The sequence below is a fragment of the Lagenorhynchus albirostris genome, chromosome 5, assembly GCF_949774975.1.
Source record: "Lagenorhynchus albirostris chromosome 5, mLagAlb1.1, whole genome shotgun sequence".
In the NCBI taxonomy this organism is placed as follows: domain Eukaryota; kingdom Metazoa; phylum Chordata; class Mammalia; order Artiodactyla; family Delphinidae; genus Lagenorhynchus; species Lagenorhynchus albirostris.
The window spans coordinates 129,790,330-129,816,807 of record NC_083099.1 but is presented as its reverse complement, the minus strand read 5'-3'; the positions used below and the strand labels follow the sequence as shown (position 1 = coordinate 129,816,807).

The 26,478-nt window shown below is 38.6% G+C and overlaps 1 long non-coding RNA gene across 1 annotated transcript; it reads left to right on the top strand.

The window, feature by feature from the left end:
* The first annotated feature begins 539 nt into the window (after positions 1 to 539).
* Positions 540 to 11,605, top strand: LOC132520688 (uncharacterized). The gene is made up of 4 exons (XR_009540603.1): positions 540 to 783; positions 975 to 1,058; positions 6,322 to 7,062; positions 10,928 to 11,605. It is a non-coding gene; the product is annotated as an uncharacterized LOC132520688 (long non-coding RNA).
* The last annotated feature ends 14,873 nt before the right edge of the window (positions 11,606 to 26,478 follow it).

The window sequence follows — 26,478 nt, the reverse complement described above, 5'->3', positions numbered from 1 at the left end:
ATTTCAAGAATGTAATTGTTTAACTGCAAAGCTACACATTTTTTCCTTTTTTTTGCAGTACGCGCGGCCTCTCACTGTTGTGGCCTCTCCCGTTGCGGAGCACAGGCTCTGGACGCGCAGGCTCAATGGCCATGGCTCACGGGCCTAGCCGCTCTGCGGCATGTGGGATCTTCCCGGACCGGGGCACGAACCCGTGTCCTTTGCATCAGCAGGCGGACTCTCAACCACTGTGCTACCAGGGAAGCCCAAAGCTACACTTTTGGGTAGAAAACACGCTTTGGAGTTTGTACATTGAAGCCATGTTTAGAGATCTGGAGAAATGAGTTTTTAGCAGTAATCACATTTACTTTGTCCCCGGTCTGGAAGAAGTCCCCACGAGAGCTGGAGGATGACTAAAGGGCTGACTTTGATCATGGTTGCCAGAACATGTACCATCACTCTGAGACTTTTCTCTGCCTGGATCTTGCACATCCCCTCCTATGGACCAAATTGTGGTGCCCCCTCCCCACAATTCTTAGGTAGAAGCCATAACCCCCAATGTGATGGTATTTGGAGGTGAGGCCTTTGGGAGATAATTGGGCTTAAATGAGGTCAGGAGAGGGCAGGCCTTCATGATGGGCTTAATGTCCTTGTAAGGAGAGACATCAGAGAGTTTGCTGTCTCTCTCTCTCCCTGCCATGTGAGTACCTCGTGAGAAGTCAGCCATCACAAGCCAGGAAAACGGCTCTCACCAGAACTCAACCATGCTGGCACCCTGATCTCAGACATTCAGCCTCCAAAACTGTGAGAAATATGTTGTTTAAGACTCTCGGTCAGTGATATTTTGTTATGGTAGCCCTAGCTTACTAATATGTCCTCCAAGGACAAGATACTTGGAGTCAGAGCACACACAAAGGGTCTGGTGGGGAATTCAGGTGGTGTTCCAGGCAGTTCAGGAACACATGTTTTACAATTTCAATTACTGCCTCTTTTAGTGTATAAATAGAACCTCAGAAGATGGTTAAGCTGAAGAGAGAGCCTTAAGAGGACAGCATTCCAGCGGGATCAGTTAACAGTTTGTAAGTAAAATTATCATTTTTGCCTATACTGATTGCTAATGAAATTCTTAAAGTAGTTGTTATTCTTAAGAAAGTTGAATTGATAGTTTAAGTTATGGAATGTTCTGAGCTGGGCCCTATGCCTTCCTCATATTATTCTCATTAAATATTTGTTGATTTTATTAAAAATGTTTTCTACTTCATGGCATAAATTTAGCAAAGAATAGGAGGCCTATTCAGAAACTTTATTACATTCTTGTGAGAGAGTATACCTTTATGGCTCACTTATACTAGAAGTGGCACTAATTACTTGGGAATGTGAGTGAAAATTTTCCCTGGCAAATTTGGAAAAGCAGGTTAAAATAGCTCATATAGGGACTTCCCTGGTGGTGCTGTGGTTAAGAATCTGCCTGCCAATGCAGGGGACATGGGTTCGAGCCCTAGTCCGGGAAGATCCCACATGACGCAGAGCAACTAAGCCCGTGTGCCACAACTACTGAGCCTGCGCTCTAGAGCTCGCGAGCCACAACTACTGTGCCTGCATGCCACAACTATTGAAGCTGATGTGCCTAGAGCCCATGCTCCACAACAAGGGACACCACCGCGGTGAGAAGCCTGCACACCGCACTGAAGAGTAACCCCCGCTCACTGCAACTGGAGAAAGCCTGCGCATAGCAACGAAGACCCAGTGCAGCCAAAAAAAAGAAAAAAAAAAAAAGCTCATATACACATGGAGAGTTTTTCTCTCCAGTCTTGACTCAGGCACTTATTATCTTGACTTTCTGTAAGTCATCAGAGCATAAATGTAAATTACTTCTGTTTTCCCCCAGTTTTACTGAGATGTAATTGCCATATAACATTGTATAATTTTAATGTGTACAACATCATAATCTGATATATGTGTATATTGGGAAATGATCACCACAATAAATGTAGTTAACATCCATCACCTCACATAGTCACACATTTTTTTCTTGTGCTGAGAACTTTTAAAATCGACTCTCTTGGCAACTTCCAAATATACACTACAGCATTATTATCTATAGTCATCATGTTGTACATTACATCCCAGAACTTAAATGCCTGGCATTTGTCTTTAATAAGTAGGATTTGGCAGTTTTTAGAAGTAATTTAAGGTGGAAATTTGCACCTTTTGACCTTTTGTACCTTTTAAATTGGGTGAAGGTGATCAAAAAGTACAAGCTTCCAGCTTAAGTTACTTCTAGAAATTGCCAAATCCTACTAATTAAAAACAGATGTCGAGCACATGTCTAATATTTATTGTACTACATATTTATGCTTTTGAAATATTGCTTGAAACAGCTATCTATGACATAGCTAGTTTTTGTCACATGTAGATCTATGTCACAACTAAATGTGTTGTGACAGAATTTTCCCTGTAGGCCTGAGTTGCATATATTCAATTGTGGTGGACAGGATAATGGTCCCCCAAAGATGTCAACATCCTAATCCCCAGAGCCTGTGACAATTTTAACTTACCTGGCAAAAGGGGACTTTACATATGTGATTAAATTAATGATCTTGCAATAGGGAGATTATCCAAGTGGGCTTAATGTAATCATAAAGCTCCTTCTAAGAGGGAGGGAGCAGAGTCAGAGTACAGGTAGGAAATGTGGTGATGGATGTAGCAGTCAGATTGAGAGAGATTTGAAGATGCTGGTTTTGAAGATGGAAGAAGAGAACAAGCCAAGGAACATATGTGGCCTCTAGAAGCTGGGAATGGCCAAGAGATGGATTCTCCCCCGGAGCCTCCAGAAGGAAGGCTGCCAACCCACTTTAGACTTCTGATCTCCTGAATTATAAGATAATAGATTTGTGTTGTTTTAAGCCACTAAGTTTGTGGTAATTTGTTATAGCCGCAATAGGGAAATAATACATCAATTACCATTGATTTTATTTTCTTAGTGTGGTACAACTAATAATTAAAAGCAGTTTAAACTTTAGACCCTATTTCGAACCTCTAAAGACACAAGCATGGCGGATGTAAAAGACAGGCTAATTTAAAGTTCTAACATGTACTGGCCCCCAGTTGAAAGCTGGGGGAGATGGTGGTGGGTGTAGTGTGCAGCCCTTTAATATCCAGCACCCTTAGACCTGCACCGTCTACCCACCTGGGGCTACTGAGCCCTGAAAATTCAGCCAGTGTGAAATGAAACATGCTGCAAGTGTAAAATACACCATGAATTTTAAAGAAGACTGTAAAATATTTCATTAATAATTTAAAAATATTGATCACATGTTGAAACATTACTGTTTTGAATATATTGGGTAAAATATAGTATTAAAGTAAATTTCAATTTCTTTTTACTTCTTGATTGGGAAATGAAAACATTTTCATTACAAATATATGGGTGAGTCATATGTTTTTATTGGATAGTGCTGCTCTAAACAGATAATGCTATTAATGATGTAATTAACAAGATATAGATTATTTACATGCCAATTAATGTATTATTGAGTAATGAATATGCAAATGCAGTCGAGAGTTAATAGGTTTATTTATATACATTTAATGCATTTTACAATTACTATCTCCATTTTTTATAGTCACATCCTCCTAGAGTCTGATCTCCATAATCAGATTCGACATTTGGGATACATGCGCCTTTTTACCTGCAGGTAGTAAGGATAGTTTTGAATCGCTTAGATTTTTTTGTCTTCTCCCAAAGACCCCATGGACATCGCATCTTTCTTTTTCTGAAGAAATAGAATTTCTTTTGAAATCCAGTCAATGTTTCATAAAGGCATCTAGCCAGTGTAATTTCCTGGACCAGATTAATGTTTGTAGGATCAAGAAATCTTAGGAAACTAAACAGAATCTGTAAGCAATTATATTTTGGGTGATGATTACCTTAGAGTTCAGTGAAGAAAAAACTATATATGTGTGTGTTAAGAATATATATGTAATGTATATAAATACATATATTATGTATATATACATAATTATGCATAAAGAATACATGTGTTATGTGTTATGTATATGTATATATATCAGTATATGTGTTATGTGTTATGTAACACATGTGTTATATGTGTTATGTATATATATATCAGTACATATATATTATGTAATATACATATATTATGTGTATATATACATTATATATACACACACATATTCCTAATACACATACATATATAGTTATATAAATGCAAAACCAAAGTGATGAATATTTGATAAAAGGCAAAGACTTTGCCTTCTGGGCACTCCATGACATTTTGGGGGTGCCAAATATCACCTAGGACAAGATGTTCATGGTTTGACCCTCAACCTGAGCAAATCTATGTATTAAGGAAATTTATACAAACATTACAATTTCAATAAGTGAGTAAATATTGTAAATGATTCTTAGTGGGTTGATTTCTCCTTAAATTACTTGGATCATCCTTCCCTACCTCCAGTTCTCCCCTGTATTTTGTAGGGGCTACCACACCCAGTATCTCCTGCTTGGTGTGAGTATTGACCATCTAAAGTGGTCTGTAATGAAATGGTAACCTTTGAAGGGGTTTCCCCACTTTCTGATAATATTCCTGTGTATGCTTATCATTGTGGTATATGTTCAGGAAGTAGGGAAAGCTTTTCAAGGAATACTTGTATTGGATGGAAGTCAACTACCAGAAGCTAACATCCAACTGAAATTCTATTGGCAAAAGGTCTTGTTTCTTTCCCAGTGAAAAGTGGAATGTATATTTCTTGGCTTGCCAAGAGTACAAAAACATCTCATTCATTAAAATAACTTAGCTTTCATGTTTTAAATAAATAATTCTCCTGATTTCTTAGATAACACACCAATTAAATATAAATGCACTTATGAAGAACCTGGTGCAAGGAGTTATCCCAAATAGCACTTCAAGTCTAAGTGCCCTTGGTTAACGTTGTCAAGGCATGAGGCTGAGTGAGGACACAGCAAGTTTACCTGCCTTGGGGCATTACTGAGACCAGCTGGCTCTCCTAGAGCCATAAAACTTTTTACTATTTTTTCTGCATATATTATGCCACGGAACTGTGTGACCTTCTGGGACTTCTGCTCCTTGTAAAAAGGCCGAACATTTTTGTTGGCTGAAGTGCAGGGTGAGAATTGCTCATCATCCTTGCAGAGCAACTGGAGACCTCTTTCGGGGTTCATTGGTTAACTTGCACTGGAGGGCAGTTAATGAGCCAATGAGGGAAATGTTAACATTAAATTAAAATATGTGAAGAAGGTTCCTATGAGCATCAGAAGAGCTAGATGCATTAGGGGCATTGAGAGTCAGAATTCAGGGAAAGAACAAAGTGTTTTGTTCTTTTCTAAGTCATGCAGAGCTCATTATTCTTGATGGAAATGAAATTTACAGGGCTGAGTGCCTTGAATAAGTCAGAGGCTGGAAACCCTTTGACTCAACTTTATTGGCCAAAAAATTTCTCTAAAGAGAAGCTTGCTTGACCTACTGTGAGAATATTTATTACTTTCATAAATAATCAATACACATATTTCTACATATAGTTTCATCACATTTGAAAAAACTTCTTATTGGTATAGAAGGTATAGATGAATTAAAACCAAATGCCCAAAATTTGCTCTCAGAGATTATGGAATTGGCCTTAGAAGAATGTGATCTTTGGGCTGATAGATAAAGCATGGTTTTAGATGTCTCTTCCTGGTATATCCTACTGAATTCTTAAGATTCTCAACGGTTATCATTGAGCCAGTCCGATCAGCCCAAAGAATGACAAGGCAGTATAATGCAGCAAATTAATTAGGCCTTGAAATCAGCAAACCAGTTACCAAATCCCTATTAATTTCTGTCTTATTTGACATAGCAGAATTTAGTAGTATAGAGTATAACAAAATAGTTTACTATTCTACCCAATAGACTTTATTCTACTAAATAGAATTCTATTCTACTAAATAGAATTTAGTAGTATATAGTATACTAAAATAATTGTGCAGAGTTTTATTCAGCTCTTTTTGTTGTAAAGACTAGAGAGTCATCTATTCCAATAATATAAAAAGTTTTAATGTAGCAGTATACATATATTGTTTAGAAAAATAGCCTCTCAGAAGCCCAAGCACAGGGTTCACAGTAGAAGAATCTCTATAGAAAATGGAAGAGGAACTGGGAAATGACTTGGAACCTAACACAAGTCTGGGATCCTCAGAAGAGATCCTGGGTCTGTTCATTTCGATCTGGGTGCCTAAGGTTTTTTTTGTCTCTGGCTCCCTCTGCCCAGATGGAGCACCCATGACTTTCATTTGCATTGTGAACGCATCTCCTTTCACAGGCTATGGAACTGGTGTGGTAATCTGCTGGGGGCTGCAATTCTGGTGTGGGTAAGTGGGGGCTGGGACCACAGTTGGTACCAGTGACCCAGGATGCACAGGACAGTTATGTGGGTACTGCCATGGCCATCGTCTGCCAAGGCCCAGGAACTGTCTAGGGAGCACAGCCATGGGGAAGAGGCTGCGGACCTTCAGCAGTTCCCACCTGCTTGGCCAGAACCGGCATCCCAGCTCCTGATGTATTTTGTTGGGTGTCCAGCTTTAATATGAAGACACCATGTGTCCATATGAAGACACTCTATATCCAGTACCTTCTCTATGGCTACCAAATGACCTACTTTTTCTGTATTTCACTACTCAGATTCCTAGAACAGGCATTCTGTTCTGGATAAGCATTTACTGGCCAGGCCATATTGTAGTCCAATGACAAGACTATGGATTGGCCAGCCATAGGACAGGTCTTTGCCCCAAACTTGGGTGGTAATTAAGGGACTATCCCTTTAGCAGGGAGAATGGGTGGATATCTTACTTTTGCTGGGGTTGTTGGTATAACTGGCACAATGACTGATATGTCTGATGGTTCCTGGGAGATTGTTATGGTTGGATTTGATCTACATGCCATCCTGTTTTCTGATTACATTTCTCCACCATCACTGGGGCACAGGTGGAAATAGGGCAAAGGCCTTTATTTGAGAACACATCTTCTGAATGTCCATTCAGTGAAACTCAGAGACCGTCTCTAGGTAAGACTCAACTTTTTAAACTATTCACTTCACAAATGTAAAGCATAGAGGTTTTCCTACAGGGAAGTGACAGAGCAGAGCTAATCCTGGGCAAAAGGGTCAAGTGGGCAATGAAGTTTTATTATCAGGAACTTTCTTTCTTCTCCAACCCAGAGCCATTTTATACCCCATTACATTAAAGGCAGCTGTAGTTTGGTAAGAAGAGGATGTGACTTAGAATCAGAAGATATGCTTAAATCGCACCTTTGACCCATATCCTGTGCCTTGGGTAAATAAACGAGCTTCTCTGAGCCTTAAGTTCCTCATTGTAAAATGCAACTATCATACAAGGTTGTTTTTTCTACCGTGTGAAAGAGATGGGCATACGGTACATGATTGTTTAATAAATACTTAAAAAAATCAGAGGTTGAAGGGGCACCTAAGAGCTCTTATTTTATAGATGTGGGAACTGGGGTCCAGAGATGTTATTTCACTTGTTTAAGTTCAACCAGCTACTTAATTGCAATCAAAACTAGACCCCAGGTCTCCTGATTTCCCAGGCCAATGTGTTTGCACATTCCCTCTCAGTTTCTCCACAATTCTCAAAACTTGCTCTTTAGAAAGATTGTGTAGGTGTGCAAAGTTATAGCTTCTAGTTTCTTTAGATGAACAAAACATATTTTTATAATTAGAGTAGAAATTCCCAAGGTTATTTTTTTTTTAAAAAAAGAAAATATCTGATTCTTATTTACTGTAAAGAATGAATTAAAGTTAAATAAATTACTGTCCTAGGTGAACATGTGTTTAGTAACTCAAGTCTTAGAGAAGTGAAACTCCTTAACTAGGCATTCCTGGGCCTCCCTGGCCTCTTACAGTCACTCTGGCCACATGATTTCCTCCTGTGGCTCTAAGGCTGAGAGCAATGCCAAGCCTTCTAATTGACAGTCAGATGCTTCAGACTGAACGACCACAAAACCCAAGGTGATCTGGGCTCACCTGGCCGAAGTGTGCTCTGTGCCATGCATTCCTTTGTCTTGTGAGCAAAATGTGGCAGGGTTCAGTGGAAACTTCGTGTAATCCTCTATATTTTCAATTACCAAGGAATTCTTTTAAGAAATGTTAAAGGACTAGATTCCAGAGTTTCTTAGCAGAATACAATTGGTTTGTCTATACATAATTGTTATTTTCTTTGCCCAGGAGTGCAAGATTTTCAAAGCATGTCTTTTTTCTTCCACTTATTATAATTTCCTCACAAACACCTATTGTCTATTTTGTGCAAAGCACCATGGGATATACAAAATGGTATTTGATACTCTCTTTCCTAAAGGAACCCATTTCCTTGTTGAGATGAGAGCAGAAGCTCCATGGGAGCTTATTCACTGTTGGAGTTCAGTGCCTAGACCATTATCTGGCACAGAATAGACACTCAGGAAATATTTGTGGAATGCATGAACGAATATACCTATATCAAACGTTAATTGTAGCTAATGCTTATGTAGCTAATATTTACGCCCACTAGTTTTCCAAGTACAATTGCTACTTCATTTGATCTTCACAACTCTATGAGGTAGGAACTATTAATACACCCATTTTGAGGATGGGGAAACTGAGACTTAGAGAGATTAAGTAACTATCCCAAAGTTGCACACTGGTGATACTGAGATTTATATCAAAATCATCTGGCTCTGAAGTCTGTGTTCTTAACCACTATGCTCTGTTGCCCCTGCATGTTATGCTTCCTTAGGGCTAAAGACACTCCTTCCATGATTTTTAGAACTAAAATCAAGGAGTGTTGTATGGGTGAGGGATAAATCAGGAGCTTGGGATTAACATGCACACACATATCTATCTATGTAAGACCGATAACCAACAAGGACCTGCTGTATGGCACAGGGAGCTCTACTCAGTATTCTGTGGTAACCTACATGAGAAAAGAATTGAAAAAGAATGACTATATGTATATGTATGATTGAATCACTTTGCTGTACATCTGAAACTAATACAACATTGTAAATCAACTATACTCCAAAAAAATTTTAAAAAATCGAAGGGTATTTATAATGGAATCACATATGCAGCATTAACAACAAGAAAGCTGGAAAGTTTTGTAGAGTAAGAAACAGATGTAGGACCAAAGCCTAAGAGGTAAGAAGGATTTAAACAGACGAGAAGTAGATTCATCTCTCTTTGACTTCTAGGAGAAGATGACCTTGGAAATTCTCTTTATAATATGGTTATGTTATAATCTTATACAATATTATAGTATTATTTAAAAATTTTAACCAGTTTCATCATCTTAACCAGTTAGCGTGGGTAAGAATCCAGTCTTATTCATCTTTCTATGCCCCCTTAGTGCTAGGTTGGGTCCCTTCCCATTGATTTGAAAGAAATTGAATTATCACTAGGTGGTAACTTGATGGGCTGGAGAAAGCTAGCTACACCAAAATACCCTTGCCAAATTTGAATTCTGATAAGCTTGCCTCTTTCATGCTTTTCTCCAACTCTTCTTTTTAAGAAATCCTCAGAAAAGAACACAAACACAATTACTCATATGAAATCATTTTTGACATCTTCAGAGATTTCTCTAGGTTCTGGCCCAAGTCTGACTGTTGTTCTCTTCTACCTACATTCTTCCTACACTTGAGGGATTTCAAAAAATGTGCTTAATGATTGGACCTTGTTTTAATTTTCTCTAACTTATTTATTTTCTCTTGAGGTTAAGAACATTTTGTAAATTTGCAAATACCAAAAGTATTTTGCACACATGTAATAAGTTTAAGAAAACAATCAGATCAGATTCAGAATATCTCCCCAAGGAAAGGAAGTGCACAAAATAGTCAAATGAGTAATTGAAAAACAAAGCAAGGGGACTAAAATATCTCCCCGAACTAGTTCCTAAGATATGCCTTTTTCCATTATGAAACACTGACTAGTCTGCACTGTTTTTTTAAAAAATATATATATATATTTATTTTTGGCTGCATTGTGTCTTCGTTGCTGTGCGTGGTCTTTCTCTAGTTGCAGCGAGCAGGGGCTACTCTGTTTCAGCGTGCAGACTTCTCATTGTGGTGGCTTCTCTTGTTGCGTAGCATGGGCTCTAGGCACGTGGGCTTCAGTAGTTGTGGCACGCAGGCTCAGTAGTTGTGGTGCACGGGCTTAGTTGATCCGCGGCATGTGGGAATGTTCCCGCACCAGGGCTCAAACCCGTGTCCCCTGCATTGGCAGGTGGATTCTTAACCACTGTGCCACCAGGGAAGTCCCTGCACTGTTTGTTTTTTGAAGTGAAACTTTGACGGGAAAATTCATAACTGAATCCATTGTGTATTTCACACTACCATTAATATTCTTTTTCTTGCCAGATATTTTGCTATGAACTTAAGCATTTGTCCTCGATATGTTTTCCAGCTTCTTCAGGTATTCATTTTTCTTGTTGCCAATAAATATTCCACTAAATTTTCAAGTCACACTTCCTGAAAGGTAGGACTGGTTCACCATATCTCTGTAGAGACTAATAATAAAAGCATATTTTCTTTTGTTAATCCATAATGAATAACACAAGCTCCTGGTTTGAATTTTACTCCACTGAGTATGATCTCCTTAGTCTGAAGGTTTGATGTTGATAAACAAGTCAGTTTTGGAAATGCCTGGGATCTGAAGAAGAGTGGCAAGCTATGTATGACGTAACTGACAGGTTGACAAAATGACTGAAATTGCTAAATTGACAGAAGGACCAAAGTTGATAAATTGATAAATAAACATTTCTTGAGCACCGACTATATGCAAAGCCAACTTCAACTTGAGATTTGCTATCCATTAAACAGAGGTGAGGATGTAGGGGCTTGATGTACAGACCTCGTTAGTGATGTGTTTCCTGATTCCCTACCAGCAAATCACGGGCAAGAATGAACTCTTCTCAGCTTGCTGTTCTAACTTACTTCAACTGGGCAAGAATTTGACTTCCACATGCAAATCAGTGGGTCTTTGTAACTGACACTTTAATGCATTCTGCACCACAACGGTGCCACCATGTACTACTTCTGGCTTACTTTGGAGTTCACACAAACTTTTTTCTTGGTCTGGATCTCATCTTGCAAAGAGACATTCCCCATGTCTGCAAGATCTAATTATATCTATTTGCGTAAGTCAGACTAAAACAAATACTGATAGGCTTATCATGAGTTCATTCATTATGTCTGGGATTCAGGAGACTATAAAGAAACATGAATAATGGGAGTAGAAACAGTAGTAAAAATAATAGTAAAAATTAGTAGGAATGGTAAAAGATGTAGTTAATGTTTACTGAATGCCTAACTCTGACATTATGCTAGTTTCTTTATGTGCAATAACTTCCTTTTACAGAAGAAGAAATTAAAACTCAGAGAGGCAAAATAACCTCTCCCAGAGCTCACACAGTCCCAGTGGTGGAGCTGGGAAATACATTTTTATTTAAAGTTTAGCAGAACTCACCATCTGGGTGTGTTTTTTTAAGAGGGGAAGTTTGTGAATATCATTTCAATTTCCCACTTTCCATTGGATAGATTGAGTTTTCTTCTCTGTGCTTAAAAGCTGTACGTTCATAGGGAGGGTGGGAGGGAGGGCGACGCAAGAGGGAAGAGATATGGGGATATATGTATATGTATAACTGATTCACTTTGTTACAAAGCAGAAGCTAACACACCACTGTAAAGCAATTATACTCCAATAAAGATTTTTTTTTTTTTCGGTACATGGTCCTCTCACTGCTGTGGCCTCTCCTGTTGCAGAGCACAGGCTCTGGACATGCAGGCTCAGTGGCCATGGCTCACGGGCCCAGCCTCTCCGCGGCATGTGGGATCTTCCTGGACCGGGGCACGAGCCTGTGTCCCCTGCATCGGCAGGTGGATTCTCAACCACTGCGCCACCAGGGAAGCCCCAAATAAAGATGTTTAAAAAAAAAAAGCTGTATATTCTATTTTCATTCTTATGGTGGTTACTCCTTTGCCTAAGCTTATTGTCATATTTATTTATCCTTTTATGGACATGTGGCTTGCTCAGATCTCCCCAACCAGGGATTGAACCCAGGCCATGGCAGTGAAAGCCTGGAATCCTAACCACTAGGCCACCAGGGAACTTCCTGTCATATTTATTTTTTTCTATTGAGTGCTGAAAATTTTCAGTGTCTGTATTTCCCCTGAACCAGACAAGTAATTCTCTCATGTCACTTTGTTCTCTTCCCCCATCACTACCCCACATCTTATGCTGATATTCTCTAGAATAATTCTAGGTCACTAAGGGCAAATATTATCTTTTTTTTCTTTGGTTCTAGCCTTTTCTTTTTTTTTCTTTTGGCCACACCACGCAGCATGTGGGATCTTAGCTCCCTGACTAGGGATCAAACCTGGGCCCTGGCAGTGAAAGCACTGAGTCCTAACCACTGGACCACCAGGGAATTCCTGGTCCTAGCCTTTTAAAGACAACTTTCATGTTGTTTAAGTCTTCTCTGCCCTGATTGTTTTTGTCTGCTTGTTCTATCAGTTATGAAAGAGGTATGTTAAAATCTCTTATTATGATTGTGAATATTCTATTTTTTGTTTTAGATTTTTCAATTTTTGTATTATAGATTTTCAACCTATGTTAATAGACAACCAAGTTCAGAATAATTATGTATTCTTGGGGAATTGAATCTTTATCATTGTGAAATGTTCCTTTTCATCTTTGGTAAAGCTTCTTACCTGAAAGTCTGTTTTGTGTGATAGTAGTATAGCTACACTAGGCTTTGTTTTGTGTTTATCATGTTTTAGCTTTGTCCATCATTTTACTTTTACTCTTTCTGTTTTTTTTTTTCTTTTTGGTTAAGGTGTATGTCATGGACAGAATGTTTCTTCCTCCCACCCAAAGACACATGCTGAAGTCCTAACCCCCAGTGTGGCTGTACTTGGAGATGGAGCCTCTAAGTGATGTTGAAAACTCTGTGACTGTTGCCGAATCGAATCTCACAGACAGATTTTTGGGTGAAGTAAAAAAGAATAGCTTTATTGCTTTGCCAGGCAAAGGGAGACACAGCAGGCTCGAGCCCTTGAAAACCTGTGTGTCCCAACCTGGGAGGTTTTGGTGAGGAGTTTTATAGCAATGGTTCAAGGGAGGGGTTGCTGATAAGACTAGGGTGTGTGCAGGGCCTGCAGTCCTCTAATCTGGTCTCAGGTAATCTTTTGATGAGCTTCTCTGATTCCTTTAATCTGGCCTCAGGTGGTCTTCTCTGGAATGAAGAATGCTACATCTTCCATTTGTTGGGAGTTTTAGTTCTATAAAGAGCTCAAAGGTATTGATATGTGTATCCCTTGAGGCTGAACCAGGACCCTGCCCCCAGGCTGCACTATTGTTTCTTGGCTGTTCTTCCCTTGTCTCTGCATTCACTCCCTTCCCTGATTAGCAACTGTTCAAATCTGCCCTTTGGAACTCAGGGAAGGTCATGGAGGCTGGAGTCTGCTCCCTACAAACAAGCAATGTGGGACACAGAAAGGCTTGCATGCCCAGGAGCCCCACAAGGTCCTGCTCATTTTCATAAGGAAGTAATTAAGGTTAAATTAGGTTTTAAAGGTGGGGCCCTGATCTGATAGGATTAGTGTCCTTATAAGAAGAGACCTCAGAGAGCTTGCTCTCTTTTTCTCTGCTTGTACCCAGAGAAAAAGCCATGTGAGGACATAGCAAGAAGATGAAAATCTATGAGCTAGGAAGAGAGCTATAACCAGGAACCTTAATCTTGGACTTCCCAGCCTCCAGAACTGTGGGAAAATAAGTTTTTCTTATTTAAGCCACCCAGTTGATGATATTTTGTTATGGCAGCTGAAGCTGACTGATACAGATTTTGGCACTGTGAGGTAAGGGTGCTGCTGTAACAAAAACCTGAACATGTGGAAGTGGCTTTGGGCCTGGGTAGTAGTCAGAGGATGGGAGAGTTTTGAGGTGCATGCTAGAAAAAGTCTAGATTGTGTGAATGGAGGGCTGGTGTAAGTACAGACGCTACAGGCAATTTCAGTGAGGTCTCAAACGCAAAGGAGGAACAGATTATTAGAAACTGGAGGCAAGGCAAACCTTGTTATAAAGTGGCAAATAATTGGCTGAATTATGTTTCAGTGTGAGCAATGAAATTGGATATTTAGCTGAGGAGGTTTCTAAGTAAAGGATTGGGAGAGCAGCTTGCTTTCTCTTTACCACGTATAGTAAAATCGGAGAGGACAGAGATAAACTTAAGGAATTGTTAAGCAAAAAGCAACCAGAACTTGAAGATTTGGAAAATCTCAGCTTATTCATGTTGCAAAAAATGAGGAACTGTATTCTGAAAAGAACAATAAGTGTGTGGCTGAACAACCATTTGATAAAGAGATAATGGGTGCCTCCGGATTTGATCAACTATCTCAGCAGAAGACAGGAATAGCGATGAGATTATACTAACAGAGACACTGCCAGTTTGAACTAAAGGGGACAGAGAAAGTAAAACAGAACGAAGGCTGTTATACTTCTAGGATTCTACAGGACTGGATGATTCAGCTGCAAACGTGGTTTACTCCTCGAGAAAAGGGAAGTACAGTTGACCTTGAACAACATGGGGAGTTAGGGGCACTGACCCTCCCTGTAGTCAAAAATCAAGTATAACTTTTACAGTGGATCCTCTGTATCCACAGTCCTGCATCCTCGAGTTCAACCAACTGCTGATCATATTCAGTGAAAAAAATCTGCGTGTAAATGGATCCACGCTGTTGAAACCTGTGTTGTTCAAGGACCAACTGTATAACCCTGAAGGTGATTCAGAGACCATCAGGGCTGCCACTCCCACCACAGGACCAGGGGGGCAAGGCTGCTTCCTCTTTGGTTTCAGAGGGTTGGGCCCCCTCCTTGTTTTCAGCAGGCCAAAATGTGGACCTTAAATCCCGTAACAAGTGTCCTTATAAGAGTGAGACAGCAGGAGATTACACACAGACACACAGAGGAGAAGGCAAAGTGGGCATAGCAGCAGAGATTGCAGTGATTGATGCAGCCATGAGCCAAGGAATGTCTGGAGCCACCAGACATTCTGAAAGAGGTAAGGAACAAATTCACCCCTAGAGGCCTCAGAGTGAGTATGGCCCTACTGGAACCTTGATTCCAGGCTTCTGGCCTCTAGAATTGTAAGCAAATAAATTTCTGATTTTGGCAATTTGTTGTTAGAGGAAACTAATACAACAGGAAACTAATATAACCCACAACCTTTTCTAAAGTGATTCTCCCCTTCTCTCCCAGCCATTTGAAATCCCATTATCTTGTTTATTTCACCTTGAGTTTAACCTCACTTCTCTGAGCCTTAGCTTTCTTATGTATAAAATAAGGGGGTTGACCTGGATATAGTACAATAATAACTTGTCTATCAGACAGAAGGCATGAGCTAAAATAAATGACCCCTTCAAACTCTATCTTTATTTTGTCAGAATATTCTAACCCCCCAATTCAAATAAATTTACAAATAACCCATTCATTTTTTTAAAATTTATTTTATTATTTATTTTTGGCTGTGTAGGGTCTTAGTTGCAGCACGTGGGATCTTCGTTGAGGCATATGGGATCTCTCCTTCTGGTGCACGTGGGCTTCTCTCTAGTTGTGGCATGCGTGTTCCAGAGAAAATGAGCTCTGTAGTTTGCGGCATATAGGCTCTCTAGTTGCAGTGTGGGCTTAGTTGCCGCGTGGCATGTGGGATCTTAGTTCCCTGACCAGGGATCAAACCCGCATCCCCTGCATTGTAAGGTGGATTCTTTACCACTGGACCACCAGGGAAGTCCCATAGCCCATTCATTTTATATTAGGCAGTTTTTTGTTTTAAGTTACACCCAGATAAATGGAAGCAGTGAGAGAAAGAAAGAAAATGCAGGGAAAGCAGTTCTGTTTTCCCAGCTTCTGTTTATTGATTCCAATTTCTGGCTCAAGGATCATCAGCCTCTGAAGCCCCAAGGATCCCCTTTCAGGAATTGTTCAGTATTTCTGGGTGCTCCTGGCAAGCTTATTGCACAGACAAGGATAATTGGAGAAAAGTTGGGAAAATGGAAATTGGTAAAGGGAAGGAATAATCAATAAAAGAGATAAAGGAGAGAGAAATAAAGGAAGGCAGTATGCTGAGGAGAAAGAGATTGGAAAGTAGTATTTTGCGGAAAGTAGCATGTGATGACCCCACCTCAGCAATGCAGATTACTTCATTAAAAACAGCACTGTCATATTAAATTATATTATGAAAAAAGGGCATTTCAGGTTGTTGAATTATGAGAAGTACAAATGGTTTAACTCTTAAGGGCATGGCTTGGATGAGAATCCACCCTCTTCCTAGCTCTGGTACCTTAACTTCTTTAAACTGTCATTTCCTCATTTGTGAAATGAGTGTCATAATAGTAGCTACATCCTTTGGTGTTCTGGGGATTAAATAAAATATTCATAGTTAAAATCCTGGGGACTTCCCTGGTTGTCCAGTGGTTAAGAATTCACCTTCCAATGCAGGGAACTCGGGTTCGATCCCTAGTCTGGGAGCTAAGATCCCACATGCCATGAGGCAACTAAGCTGTGTGCCGCAACTACTGAGCCCATGCTACACTGGAACCCACACGCTACAACTAGAGAGAAGCCCGCATGCCACAACAAAAGATCCCGCGTGCTCAGTAAGTGTTACGTACTTTATTATTATTATTGTTATGGTGATTATTATTGGCATACTAGGTCAGTAATAGAGAATTATAAGCCTCGAAGTTTAATTCAGTCCTAACTAGAAATTATAACTCAATCTAGCAGCTATGTGTCAGTTAGTTTAATGAATCAATTAGTTTAATGTATGAAATTTAAATTATATCTATCTGCATCTAGTTTCTTTTTATAATAACATTGAATTTTCTTTTTCAAGTCTGTTTGCTAAGAATGGAAAAGAGCTTCCTTATAATAGAAAGAAGTTTTGTTTAATAGTTTTAAAGACCAATAATTTCTAAGTTTGTGAACTTCTGACTTTAAATGTGGTTGTAGAATGTAACCTGTGTGTTTATCATCATAGTTTGTTATGTGGCATTGCATATGTTGGTTAAAGTAAATTATATTTATTAGAATGTGTTTGTTATAGGAGTTACATTTATCCACCAAACCTTATAATATACATGCCAGCACTATAATCTTTAGCTCACTATCCATCATTTCTCATTTGAATCTGTGACTTCATTAGAACATCAGTGACCTTTGTCTCTACAGGCATATTTGTGATAAACTTAATTATTCTAACAGATTTAATTGACAAAGTAAATGCAAGACTTTCTCTGTCATTAGAAACACAGAATTCTAGAAAGAACATTATGTCTTTAGGAGATGTCTTCCAGGAAAGACAAATCTGTAAAAATTCTTCATGTCATCAGAGTTTATACTATTATTCTGGAGTGGGAGGTTATTATTCCTATTTTGCCAAAGAGTACAAGGGGATCAGTAGCTTCATGAAGGCCAATAGCTACTCTCTGGTGTGACCAAGACCATAATCAGAATCATCTGTTACAAATTCTCCTTCCAGTCCATAACATTACTGTACAAATTGAAATACTTAAGTGACACCAAAAAAACAAATAAATCTTAAATCAGATGTAAACTCTTTAAATAGTCTCTGGATACGAGAGCTACTTAGAAACTAACAAAAATTATTTTCCTTATTGGATGGAATGCTAATAAGTCATTTTGGTTGTGAAAATTCATTAAAGTCTCTATGTGAACAGCATTAAAAGTGTACTACCTATTAAAAGTTACCTATTTGCTTATTTTGCCCACCATTTTCAGAAATGAGCTTTGGCATTTCAACAAAATTAATGACCAACTCATTTTAGGTCACCAATTCCTTGCAGTTGACTATTATTCCCCAGAAATTTCCCTGAGCCAAGTCTTACAGCCAAAGTAATTCTTTAACAAAAAAGTCATAATTGTGAGTAGGCATAATAACTCCAAAAATTTACACGAAATAGATGGAGCTGCCAATGTTCAACAAATAAACAGGATAAATGAATGGTTTATATGTAAAAGAGTAAATGAATAAGAAATAGTACACTCACATTTTCATCTGCCAAAAATAATCGACTTTGGTTGTTTTGGGTAATGTCAATTATTGAAATAATTAAGGGAATATGGAGAAATCCAGAGACTAAAATATTGAATGACCAATCATTGTGTAAATGTCTATTCTGTATATGACATTTCCATAGATTCTGTGGCAGATAAAAACAAGTGTAAGGCACAGCTGCTGTTTCCAAAGACTTCACAATTTGATTTGCAAAACAATATTTGATACAGAAATAACAGAACTTTAGAGCATGAATCAAATACAGCAAGTTTTATAACTGAAAGACATCTTAGAGATCACCTACCTAATCTTCATTGTTAAAAAAGTAATTTAGTGAAAACTTAAAATGATTCAGCTCCTTATATTTGTAACCGACATGACAGGCTCACTCCTTTTATATGTTTTATTTTCTCCCTTCATACTGAATGCTATGGTGTCAGTTGACCATATGAATTAAAACACAAATTCAATGATTAATTCATTGACTTATGAATAAAAATTGAGTTTTCAATTCATATATTGAAATTCTGACTCACAAGGCAAAGGTATCAGGAGATGGGGCTTTTGGGAGGTGATTAACTCATGAGGGTGGAGTCCTCATGAAGGGGATGAGTGCCCTTATAAAAGACCTCAGCCTTAGAGATCTCTTAACCTGAAGTTCATGTACTTCTAGAGATCTGGTGACCATCTGAATGTCCAAGAGGGCATTTTCTTCTAGAGAAAGAGTGTCTAGCTTTGTTCAGTTTCTCCCTGATGCCTGTTATCCTCCAGAAGTTAAGGACCCTTTATTTCCCTAAAGCCTGGTGATAGAGGCTTATTGCAACCCAGAGTTGCAACCCAATAGAATAAAGTGGAACCTCAGTATACCTTTTTTCAAAAGCTAAAGTTCAAAGAGTTCATTTATTAATACACTAAAAACAAAAAAACATTGAGGAAAAGGATAGATAGCAGTAGGGCTTTTGGGGACATGGTGACATGAATTTGGTTCCTTTTCTCTCTACAAGGAGACACTGTGGGGGATAAGAGGCTGAGGTTTCCACACTCAGGCCTAGGGGGCCAGAGGATGCTTCTCCTTCCAATACTCATGAGAGTCCAGCCATTCAGAATTCCCCACGCCATGACTGGGGTCCCAGTGAACTGTCAGAGATAAAGAACAACAAATCTAAGGTTCTCATAAGTGAGAGAGAAAAAAATATCAGGAGGAAAACCTAGAGCACAAATTCAGCAGAAGTGAATTGTTGGAAGAGCAGAAGAATAATTAAATTAAAAAAGGAAATGTGCTTAAGAGCAGCAGATAAAAGGCTTCTTTGAACTTGACAACATGATTTCTGAAATAAACAACTCAGTAGATGAGTTGAAGATAAGGATGGTTGTTGTGGATGTTTGAATTGGTCAGCTGATGATCAGCTGAAAGGACTCTCTCAAAGCACAAATGAAAGTCCTAATTGAAAATGTAGGCAACCTGGATATATAATTTGAGGATCACTATCATGGAAACAATCAACATTCCTAAAGGGAAAAAAGAGCAGATGGAAGAAAAGCATAATTAAACAAATACTAGTAAAATATTTATCTGAAGTAAATAAAATCTTGAGACTGTCAGTTGTAAGGACTGCCCAAATTACAGGCTTTACTGATGAGAAAAGACACAATTACTGATAAAGAGAGAGACACATATACTGATAAAGTCCTCCCAACTTTAATAATGAAGAGAATATTATAATGTTCTAGGCAGGAGGAACAAACAATCAGCCAAAGCAAATATCCAGGAAGCACTGGACAAATGACATCCTTTATTTATATTTCAAATTAATTTACTGAATGCTGATAGATAGTGGAGTAGCACCAATCAAAGAGTTGCAACCCAAAGTATTCTCAAATAAGATATCATTGACCTGTCAGAGTGAAAGAAATATATGTGAGCATAAACAAGAATTCAGAGAGTATATCAACCATACACCTCTTTAAGAAAAGTACTTGTAGAAATCCTCTAACTGAACAACAAATGAACCACAACAGAAGTCTTAAGATGGAGAAAATATAGCGGCAAGGTAACAGTGGTGAGCAGCAGTAAATGTATTTTTCCTTCCTTCCTCCCTTCCTTCCTTCCTCTCTCCCTCCCTCCCTCCCTCCCTCCCTCCCTCCCTCCCTCCCTTCCTTCCTTCCTTCCTCCTTCCCTCCCTCCCTCCCTCCCTTGTTTCCCTCTATACATCTACCTGAATAAGAATATGATAGCTCAAAATGTGATCCATATGTACCATGCAAGGTCTTTGAAACAGGAAGAATAAGCTTTAAGTAAATTTCCTTTCTTTTTTTTAAAACCACTTTATTGTGTATACACATTTAATGTATAAAACTTGATGAGTTTGGAGATACATACTTGTGAAATCATCACCGTAAAGAATACCATAAATACATCCATCACTTCCAAAAGTTTCCTCCTGCCCTCCTTATTTATTTTTATTTTTTATTTTTGTGATAAGGACACTTAGCCTCTTAGTAAGGTTTCAAGTAGAGAATACAGTATTGTTAACTATAGACACAATGATGTACAGAAGGTCTCTAGGATTTATTCACTTGCATAAGTGAAACTTTGTATGCTTTGACCAGTACCTTCTTGTTTTCCCCTCCCCCCAGCACCTAGTGCCACCCTCTGCACTCAGCTTTTATGAGTTTGACTATTTGAAATTCCTCCTATAAGTGGGATCATGTAGTATTTTTTCTTCTGTGTCTGGCTTATTTCACTTAGCATAACGTCCTCCAAGTTCACCACGGTGTTATGTGGGATAGGATTTCCTTCTTCTTTTTTTATTTTTTATAAATTTATTTATTTTATTTTATTTATTTTATTTTTGGCTGTGTTGGGTCTTCGTTGCTGCGTGCGGGCTTTCTCTAGTTTCGGCGAATGGGGCTACATTGTGGTGCACATGCTTCTCATTGCAGTGGCTTCTTTTGTTGCAGAGCACGGGCTCTAGGTTTGTGGGCTTCAGTAGTTGTGGCACACGGGCTCTAGAGTGCAGTCTCAGTAGTTGTGGTGCACAGGCTTAGTTGCTCCATGGCATGTGGTATCTTCCTGGACCAGGGATCGAACCCGTGTGCCCTGCATTGGCAGGTGGATTCTTAATCACTGCGCCACCAGGGAAGTCCCAGATTTCCTTCATTTTAAGGTGGAATAACATCCCATTGTGTGTATATACATTTCTTTGTCTATTCATCTGTTGGTGACATGCAGGTTGTTTCTATGTCTTGGCGATTGTGAATAATGCTGCAATGAACATGGAAATGCAGATATCTCTTTGAGATCCTGATTTCAATTCTTTTGGATATATGCCCAGACGTGAGATTGCTGAAGCAAATTTATTTCTATTTTTAACTTTTTGAGGAACTGCCATACAGTTTTTCCATAGTGGCTATATCAATTTAAATTCCCACCAACAACATAAAAAAAATTTCCTTTTCTCCATATCCTCACGAATACTTGTTATCATTTCTTTTATTGATAATAGCCATCCTAACAGGTGTGAGGTGATATCTCATAGTGGTTGTGATTTGTATTTCTCTGATGATCAGTGACGTCGAGAATATTTTCATATACACATTGACCATTTGTATGTCTTCTTTGGAGAAATGACTATTCAGGTCATTTGTCCATTTTTAAATTGGATTTTTTGAGGGGTTTTTGTTTGTTTTGTATTGTTTTGTTTTTTGCTATTTTGTGCTTTGAGTTCCTTATACATTATGGATATTAACCCTTTATCTATAAGATTTGCAAATATTTCCTTCCATCCTATAGATTGCCTTTTCACTTTGTGGATTGTTTCCTTTGCTGTGTAGAAGTTTTTAAATTTGAAATTTCTAATATGTATGACACTAACTCAGAAAGACCTAGGAGTTTGGGACTGTGGAGAGCAGTGGGAAGTAGAAGCACTCCAAGGTTCTCACTGGAGGCAGAGGGTGCAGGAGGAGAGGAGTGAGGGGAATGAAGATATTCTATGGGCCTCATCTTATCAGGGTTGAGAAGGAAGTAGAGATGAGCTAGAGCATCCTGGTGGGGGAAAAGAGCAGTTAGGGACATCACTGACGGAGAGCACAGACTGGGGTAAAAATAACACCTAGTTATATGCTATTTACAAGAAAATAAAACCTCATTTAGGCAGTGTTAATGGCTAAAATTGAAGACTGAACAAAGAGATATGAGGCAAATTCAAATAAAAGGAAAGGAGTGTGTGGTGGAAATTTGCAGCTGTTTTGTGGTCCAGTTGCATGAAGATAAGAACAAAGATAGAGGGTCTTAATAGTGGGATTACAGGCTGAGTTGCGTCAGCGTGACCTGTAAAACAAGAGTCTGTTACTGTCTAAAAGTCAAAACCAACCACAATACCTGACACAATCTGAAAAGTTTTTAATGAGCATCTGACCATTCAAGAACACTGTTTCTAGAACATATATAACTTTGTGACATGAATGCAGGCTAGTTAAACAGTATAAAGACTTAACATTGACAGTATCTCATAGAATCCTTTTTCCAAAAGGTGAGCGTTCTTTGGCCATTCTTTACAAAACCCAGAACATCTATTTTCTGACACAAGTACAATTTATTTTATGCAACAAATGGCAATATTAATGACAGACAAGGTCAAATTTAAAATTAAATGCATGGAAGAAGTACATTATGTAATAATGTTTATGAAGAGTATATTATACCAAATAACATAGCAGCTAACTATACAAAGTAAAATATTTTAGGAATAAAGGCAAAATTTGAAAAAAATAAAATTATTGTGGAAGACAAAATATTCATCTTACATACTGGAACAACTGTAGTTAAAAACAGAAAAAGGACATATGAGAAAGAATGATACAATCAATAAACTATTTAATAGATGTGTATTAAACCTTACATACTTCTAAGGGAGAATAAATATTTTTCACATATTTACAGAACATTTACAAAATAGATCTTGCTCTTGTACTGTACTTGGTCTCAGAAAACTTCAATAATTTTATTTTTAAAAATTTTTAATTATTTATTTTGTAGTGAAACAAGAAAAGTGTTTATTAGGAGGAAAAAGAGTATGTGTGAATAGGCACACACTGGCAGACTCAGAGAGAGAGTCGCACACTTGTGGTAGTTTAAATCACTTATATGGGGCATTTCTTCTGGGTTTCCTTTGACCAATCCTGAGTTCGTATTTGGTTTATCTCAGGGTCCTTCCCTGTGTGCATGGGAGCATCTCCTAGCCAAGATGGATTCTAGTGAAGAGGCCTATGGGTAGGTTGACATCACTTACTATGGGGTGGTGCCTCATCCCTTTTGACCTCTGAGGAGCCTTTCTGTGCATGTGTAGTTGGGAAGGTCTTCTTGACCTTGAGAATGAGGACTATGTGGTCTCTTTATCTCTTATCTGGGCAGGGCTCAACTTCTCCTCCCTCCTGCTATTGTCTTTGTCTTAGAGTATCTGTCCCCAGGGGACAACTCCAGCTGCTCAGCCTGGGGCCCATCCATCTCCTGCCTCAAATCCCCCTGACAGACGTAGACAGATGCAAGAAATCTTTATTGGGAAGATGAAGGCTAAAGGTCTGTCTTCTGTAGCTTCTTTAGGCTGGCATGGGCCTCATAGACCCTACCTCGTTGGGGTCATGGAGCTATCACCCTATCTCATTAAGGGGCCCCAGGGCGACTTCCATTGTTAGCTCATCAGTATCTGCTGTGGGGAGTGGTTGGAAGTTTTTAAAGTTCAATACTTTTATTTTATTTATTTATATTTTTGGCCACACTGTGTGGCATGTGGGATCTTAGTTCCCTGACCAGGGATTGAACCTGTGCCCCCCGAAGTGGAAGTTTGGAGTCTTAATCACTGGACAGCCAGGGAAGTTCCTAAACTTCAATAATTTTAAAGTAGAAATTTTGTAGTTCAAATTCAATAAAATTGAAAAACAATTATAAAAAGTTGGCTTAAAATTTCAGTTTCTTTGGAAATTGAAAAGTATACTTCTAGATAATCTTTGGATCAAATAAAATATTAAAAGTGAAATTACAGACTGTGTTGAAAACAGTGTAAAGGAGAACATTTCATATCTAAAGCTTTGAAAGCTATCAAAATCTGTACTCAGGAAGATTTTTACTTTCTTTCCTTTTTTTAAAGGGCTTCAAATGCTTGGCTTTTTATTTATTTATTTATTTTTGGCTGTGTTTGGTCTTCATTTCTGTGCGAGGGCTTTCTCCAGTTGTGGCAAGCAGGGGCCACTCTTCATCGCGGTGCGCAGGGCTCTCACTATTGCGGCCTCTCTTGTTGGGAGCACAGGCTCCAGGTGCGCAGGCTCAGTAGTTGTGGCTCACAGGCCTAGTTGCTCCGCGGCATGTGGGATCTTCCCAGACCAGGGCTCGAACCTGTGTCCCCTGCATTAGCAGGCAGATTCTCAACCACTATACCACCAGGGAAGCCCAGATTTTTACTTTTAATGCCATCATTTTTAAAGGAGAAAACGAAACAGATGAAAATAATAACTCCACTTAAGAAATTAGAAAGAGAAGTCCAAAGTAAACCAAAAGATATGTTATAAGAAATGAAATCTAAAATTAATGAATAACAAATAAAAAATTAGAAAAAAGAAAAACAAATCCAAAAGAAAATTTAAAAATACCCATAAAATAGATGGGCACCTTATAGCACTGATTAAGGAAGTTAGAAAAGGAGTAAATATTAAGAACAAGAAAAGAAACATAAACACATATAGAGAGAAATTTAAAATAATTATAATATAAAAATGTAGAGAAAAACAAATACCATATGCTAACACATATACATGGAGTCTAAAAAAAAAAAGGTTCTGATGAACGTAGGGGCAGGACAGGAATAAAGTCGCACACATAGAGAATGGACTTGAGGACATGGGGAGGGGGATGGGTAAGCTGGGACGAAGTGAGAGAATAGCACTGACATATATACACTACCAAATGTAAAATAGATAGCTAGTGGGAAGCAGCCATAGCACAGGGAGATCAGCTCAGTGCTTTGTGACCACCTAGAGGGGTGGGATAGGGAGGGTGGGAAGGAGACACAAGAGGGAGGGGATATGGGGATATATGTATATGTAGCTGATTCACTTTGTTATACAGCAGAAACTAACACAACATTGTAAAGTAATTATACTCCAATAAAGATGTTAAATAAAAAACAAAACAAACCAATAAATGTATGCACTCTAGAGTAATAAATTCAAAAAACCTAGAAAAAAATAAAGGGTTTCCTAACAAAATAAAAGTCAACAAAACTGACCTAAGATTGGATTAAATTTTAAAGGTAATATAGGAAAGATGATTATAACTTTAACATTGAGAAAGGCACCATGATCAGACGTTTTCATAACAGATTTAGCTAATCTTTAAAAAGTAGATACCTGCAGTATTATTTGAACAGTTGAAGGAAATCTTTCAAATCCACTTTTTCAAGCCAAAATTACTTTAAAATTAACCTGCTAAAGATGGCCAACCAAAAAACCCATAGATCACTAAGTAGTGTAGAGGGTAATTCTTTTTTTTTTTTTTTAATTTTTTGCCACACTGCGAGGCATGTGGGATCTTAGTTCCCCAACCAGGGATTGAACCCTTGCCCCCTACATTGGAAGGCAGAATCTTAACCACTGGACCACCAGGGAAGTCTGAGGGTAATTCTTAATAAATTTTACCACACAGTATCTGCAATGCATTTTACAGAGCAGATTCCCCATCCCAGATTTTCAGGAGTTCTTCGGTGTCAGGAAATCTATCAACATAATCTATTATATCAACACATTGAAGAAAAAAATGAAATTTTATCAATAGATGCTTAAAAGGCATTTGATAGAAATCATTAGTTACTTCTAATAAAATTATTAAGGAAGATAGATCATGAAGTAAGAAAATATAAACCACTCAGCAAATGCTTTAAATTTTAAAACACAAAAACTATTTTAATTAAATTAGTTACTAGATAGGGATATCCACTACCACCATCATACTTAACATTATCTTGGAGGTGCTAGTGGATATAGAAGGTAAGAAACTAAAATAAATGATATATTGAGAGTTCCCTGGTGGTCCAGTGGTGAGGACTCAGCACTTTCACTGGCATGGGCCTGGGTTCAATCCTTGTTCGGAGAAATAAGATCCTGCAAGCCATGCAGCGCAGCCAAAATGAAAAAAAAATGATATGAACTTTGAAAAAAGTAATAAAATGATTTTTTTTTTCGGTACGCCTCTCACTGCTGTGGCCTCTCCCGCTGCGGAGCACAGGCTCCGGACGCGCAGGCTCAGCGGCCATGGCTCACGGGCCCAGCCACTCCGCGGCATGTGGGATCTTCCCAGACCGGGGCACGAACCC